Source organism: Gorilla gorilla, chromosome 8, assembly GCF_029281585.2.
Source record: "Gorilla gorilla gorilla isolate KB3781 chromosome 8, NHGRI_mGorGor1-v2.1_pri, whole genome shotgun sequence".
NCBI lineage: Eukaryota > Metazoa > Chordata > Mammalia > Primates > Hominidae > Gorilla > Gorilla gorilla.
Window position 1 is genome coordinate 71661958 of NC_073232.2, and position 6264 is coordinate 71668221.

General features: G+C 43.2%; 1 pseudogene; it reads left to right on the forward strand.

The window, feature by feature from the left end:
* Nucleotides 1–2880: 2880 nt before the first annotated feature.
* On the forward strand, nucleotides 2881–4259 carry LOC101148228 (heterogeneous nuclear ribonucleoprotein A3-like; annotated as a pseudogene).
* The last annotated feature ends 2005 nt before the right edge of the window (nucleotides 4260–6264 follow it).

Sequence of the window (6264 nt, forward strand, 5' to 3'; positions counted from 1 at the left end):
TAGGAGAGCTCCTGGGAGCTCTATTCCTGCTGCCCCGGCATCAGCAGCCATGGGGCTCAAGGAGACCATGGGTTGGGGAGGATCATGTGTCTCTCTCTGCTTCTTAAATCCTTTTGCAAAGGAGAGGAAAGGCCCTCTTCAGGATGGACCATCCCCAATGGTAAATCACAGTCAGTGCCATCCATGAGCATAGGAGCTGTTCACTGTGGCAAATACAAATTTAGTGTAAGTGCTCATCTTGGCTCCCCTGGTGGAAGGGCAGGTCCTTGAAGACAGGCACATCCCACCACGTCCAGCCTGGAAACTCCCTCAGAGTGCAGGTGCAAACACATGTAAAATCATTGTAAAATTAATGCAGTGATGGCTGCCTTTAGCATCGCTACATCCTCTATCCTAGAGAATTTCAGTGCCTGCTCACCTAGGCCTGGGCCTGGGCCCCACAGACAACACTTACCCTCAGGATTCCCCCCAGCCCCCTCTCTACCCTCTGCCACCACCAATATCTCTCACATCTGATAATTATTTCTTCCTCTGGATGTGACAAGTGCTATCTCAGAAATCGGGCGGCAATATGTTCATGGCTAACAAGCCACTAGCAGCAGTGGGTATGCAGGACCCCAGGCACTTTCCACTCTGGGCTACCTCAGAGGCAGGGTGTTGCACAGTGGTTTGGGATGGGCTGGAACCAGAGCCTTCTCATTCCGTCCTTCCTCACCCCCAGAGCATAAAGTAGCCCTATTCCTAAATGCAATGCTCTTTCAAACACCAGCTGCACACAATTGAAAATAGCCTGAGAAAGCCTGTTGTACCAGCGTTCACACCTGCCCATTCAGAGTGGGATGAAGAGCAAATGACACTTGCTCACAGCTGGCCCTGAGGCTGGACACAGCCTGGACTGAGCCAGTGTCCTTGCCCCCAAAGAGGAGGCTTCCCCTGGCCTCACAGACATCTGAATTGTCTGATACTTTCCATCCCACACACTGTTTATGGCCCATCCACTCTCCTTTTTATTCCCAGAATGATATCTCCAGAACAAAGGAGAGAGTCAGTGGACAGCTTTGTGTTGACACACATAAGTAAATGGGAGGTGGGAAGGACAAGTGGCATGAGGAGGGAGAATCCGCCTGGGAGCGGATTCCCCTGGGCAGGGAGGTCGGCAGTGATGGTGGCACAGTGGGGGCCCGAGTGTGCCCTGAAGGTAAATTCCCCGTGGAGCACACCAACAGTTGCTGACCTGCATGTAAAAATTTGCTCTTTGATTCCTTTGCTAGGGCTTCACTCAGGCACACAACTTCATGCTTGCTATTTGTTTTTGTTTGTTTGTTTTTTGAGAAGGAGTCTCGCTCTGTCGCCCAGGCTGGAGTGCAGTGGCGCGATCTTGGCTCACTGCAAGCTCCACCTCCTGGGTTCATGCCTCAGCCTCCCGAGTAGCTGGGACTACAGGCACCCACCACCATGCCCGGCTAATTTTTGTATTTTTAGTAGAGACGGGGTTTCACCGTGTTAGCCAGGATGGTCTCGATCTCCTGACCTCGTGATCCACTCACCTCGGCCTTCCAAAGTGCTGGGATTACAGGCCTGAGCCACCACGCCCAGCCCACTGATATTTGTTATGTAATCAACTAATGACAAAAGAGTGCAGAGGCATGATGAGTGTTACATCTGCCAACTGCTGGGTTGTCTGAATAGATTCTCAAGCGACCATTTGAGGCCCACTCAGAAGTTTCAGTAGTGCCAGAAGGTCTTGACCTATTATTTTTAAATCAAGTAATTCTTAGGGTTTTTTTTAAGTAACTCAAACTAGGAAAAAAATGAGTCCTGGATAACCATTGTGTAGCAGCATCACTGCCAAGCCATTTGCAATGACAACTTCCCAGAAGCTCTTATCTGCCCCCAAATTACTCATATCTGCCCAAAAGTAAAGAAAGTTTCAATTCAGCAAGTCAGAGCAATTCACAGAGAAGAAGCAATGCCCTGACCTCTGGCACAGAAAACTAGAAGTTGGTCCTTCTCCATTTCTTCTGTTAACCAAGGTTCTCTTGGCGTTTAATTTTACAAGGGCCACAGACAACTCCAGGGATCTCAGTGCAATCCTGCTTCTGGATGGGACAGAGAAGGCATCAGCCGCACAGGAGAAAATCACAGCTGTCCTTTCATTCTGTTCAAGCACACATGAAGCTCCTTCTACGTTCATCCACTGTGTGCCAAACACCTGGGACAGTCAGAGAAGAATAATGATGCCAGCCTTCTAAGAGCTGGCAGACCAGTGAGAGGGCAGGCTCAAGACATGGCAGAGTCAAACACAGACAGAAAGCTATGGTATCTCAGAGGAAGATGGTGAGATTTGGAAAGCTCCCAGAGAAGATGGGACTGGAGCTGGGCTGCTTAGCACTGAAACAGTGGATTTGGGGAGAGTATTTGCATGCAAGTAAAATATGCAAAAAATGTTCAAAGAACAACCAAAAGTGGTAGAAATGTGGAGTGAGAAATATTGAAATGTCCACAGCTCAGGAAAAAATGTTTTCCAACCAGCATCCCTGACCATCCCCCCATCCCCAGGTCTAGGGCATCTAGAGCACCAAAATTACCAGCAACTCTCATCTTTCCTGACCCCTCCTTACTTCACTTTTGATCTAAAAGTACATTCCGGCCTCATCTAACCATTTAAAAAGCCATTTTCAGGTCCATGTCAGTGGCTCAACTGAGATACTGCAAGACAGTGTGGTTTTTCCTGAAGTCACAACAAGTTATCAATTAAGTTCAGAATAAGTCCTGAACTGCAGAGGGAAAGTGAGCTGATCCAGGCAGAGTTGCCTAAATGAAAAAGCTGGCCACCTTCCTCTCGGTCCCATATTGATCTCAAGTTGGAAGAGGTGAGTCCTGTCTCAAAATGGAGGTAAAACCGCCTGGTTGCCCCCAGCCCGACTCCGGCAGTCGCCGTCGCCGCTGGGGGGAGGAGGGCCATGATCCAAAGGAACCAGAGGAGTTAAGAAAACTGTTTATTGGTGGTCTGAGCTTTGAAACTACAGATGATAGTTTAAGAGAACATTTTGAGAAATGGGTCACACTCACAGATTGTGTGGTAATGAGAGACCCCCAAACAAAACGTTCCAGGAGCTTTGGTTTTGTGACTTATTCTTGTGTTACAGAGGTGGATGCAGCAATGCGTGCTCGACCATTCAAGGTTGATGGGCGTGTAGTGGACCAAAGAGAGCTGTTTCTAGAGAGGATTCTGTGAAGCCTGGTGCCCATCTAACAGTGAAGAAAATTTTTGTTGGCAGTATTAAAGAAGATACAGAAGAATATAATTTGAGAGACTACTTTGAAAAGTACGGCAAGATTGAAACCATAGAAGTTATGGAAGACAGGCAGAGTGGAAAAAAGAGAGGATTTGCTTCTGTAACTTTTGATGATCATGATACAGTTGATAAAATTGTTGTTCAGAAATACCACACTATTAATGGGCATAATTGTGAAGTGAAAAAGGCCCTTGCTAAACAAGTGATGCAGCCTGCTGGATCACAGAGGGGTCGTGGAGGTGGATCTGGCAATAGTATGGGTCACAGAGGAAACTTTGGAGGTGGTGGAGGTAATTTTGGCCATGATGGAAACTTTGGTGGAAGAGGAGGCTATGGTGGTGGAGGTGGTGGCAGCAGAGGTAGTTATGGAGGAGGTGATGTGGATATAATGGATTAGGAGGTGATGGTGGCAACTATGGCAGTGGTCCTGGTTATAGTAGAGGCGGGTATGGTGGTGGTGGACTAGGATATGGAAACCAAGGTGGTGGATATGGTGGCGGTGTTGGAGGATATGATGGTTACAATGAAGGAGGAAATTTTGACGGTAGTAACTACGGTGGTGGTGGGAACTATAATGATTTTGGAAATTACAGTGGACAACAGCAATCAAATTATGGACACATGAAAGGGGGCAGTTTTGGTGGAAGAAGCTCGGGCAGTCCCTATGGTGGTGGTTATGGATCTGGTGGTGGAAGTGGTGGATATGGTAGCAGAAGGTTCTAAAAACAGCAGAAAAGGGCTACAGTTCTTAGCAGGAGAGAGAGCGAGGAGTAGTCAGGAAAGCTGCAGGTTACTTTGAGACAGTCGTCCCAAGTGCATTAGAGGAACTGTAAAAATCTGTCACAGAAGGAACGATGATCCATAATCAGAAAAGTTACTGCAGCTTAAACAGGAAACCCTTCTTGTTCAGGACTGTCATAGCCACAGTTTGCAAAAAGTGCAGCTGTCAATTAATGCACTGTAGTGCTAATTAGATGTACATTCCTCAGGTCTTTTATCTGTTGTAGCTTTGTCTTATTCTTTTTCTTTTCATTACATCAGGTATATTGCCCTGTAAATTGTGGTAGTGGTACCAGGAATAAAAAATTAAGGCATTTTTAACTTTTCAGTATCTGTGTAGTTCAGTTTTTCTAAATTTTAGTACAGAAACTTTAACAAAATGCAGTTTTGAAGGTGTTTCCTTGTGAGTTAACAAGTAAAGAAGATCAATTGTTAATTACTATTTTGTATAAATTTTGCTAAAGTTAACTGTAAAGAAACACCTGCTGACTTGCAGTTTAAGGGGAATCTATTCTCCCCATTTCCAAACCATGATATGAATGGGCGCTGACATGTGGAGAGAACAGATAATTTGTGTGTTTGCAATGTGCGTTTTAGGTAAATAGGATTGGGTATTTAAATTAGCATTTGTGAATTTAATAGTATTAAGATTACCTTCAAATAAAAAAGTCTTAAAATTTCTATTTGGTTTTTGTGCACTTTCTTTTAAAATGTAATCACATGATTTTAGTGTGTTAGACTTGCTGAGTCCTAGCTGTGTTTAGAACATCTCCATTCTACATTTACCTTGGTCAAATTTGAACTGCTGCCATAGGTTTTGGGTGTAAAGAATGTTTACTGCCCTCCATTTAAATTCTGAAAAGGTAGAGTGGATGTTTTTCCTCTCCTACGTTAGAAACCATTCTTAAAAACTTTTCAAAATATAGAACCATTAAGCCTGCTATATCTGAGCAAATTAGTGGGTACCTTTTTTTTCTTTTTTAAAGCACAAGAGGCCCATAAATCTTGAGTTATTTGCATTAGTTTACATTTTTTTGATACAAGTTTTCAGACCAAGAGAATAAAAATCACGTGTTATTAAACCCCTAGCTGGCTGGCATGCTTTCCTGTTTGTACTGTATACATTTTGCTGGATGAAACCAAGGATAGTTTAGGTATAATTGTCCAAAATAACCTAACTGCAGCAGAAATGTAGGACAGTTGCTTAGTACAGGCTTCTCACTTCCTACAGACCTGAATTCAAATTTGGATAGTCTGAGTTATTAAATTCCCAAAGACAAAGAACACACTCTTATTTCTTGTGTATATTGCAACATAAATCACGTTGTTGCCAATTTGTTGGGAAGGCCCTGGTTGAGAAGAGTTTTAGACAATAAGGCTGTATATATATAGTTATATATAGATATATACCAATGTCTATATATATAGAGAGAGATTTTATACATATATATATATATATACAGGTATATATATGTGTGTGTATATATATAGGTATATACGTATATACCTATATGGATATATACCCATGTCTACTGTTTTGCATCAGCTAGTGCTTACAATTTCATTCAAGTCCTGAGTATGTGTCCTGCTGTTACTCCTTCTTTGGTAGTTGAACATTGAGTTCAAATCTTTCTTTTTGTTTTAAGAAGTACTAAGCAAACAAGCAATAAAAAGGGGAATGGGGCATGCTAGTGTTTGAATATGCTCTCTTGTTGCTCTAATTCTGTGCCTCCGTGCATTAATATTTGGATGCATGCAATGCCAGCATGGAAATTGGCCTTCACACATACTGCGGTTTTCCAGAAACACTCACAAGCCAATAAATGTAACAGACTTAATGGGCATATATGTGAAAAGCAGTGTAGAAAATAGGCTAATATTAGAAAACGGTTAAGTCCTTAATAACTTCAAGTGTGGTTATATAATGGACACTGTCAATGTTCATAACTTAAACCTGGGTACCTGGTCAAAATAATGCTTGGGAAACATTAAAATTGAGCTAAATTGTCTCAAGTTCTTTTATTCATATAAATAAAGTTTAAATGAATGGGGGAGATTTTAAAAAAGAAGAAGAAAAGAAAAGAAAACGCTGGCCACAGGCCCTCAACATCCTGCACGGGCATTTCAGAAAGGCGGAAAGATTGCTGTGGGGCTCTTATACCTGGAACAGCTCTGCTAAGAGCTC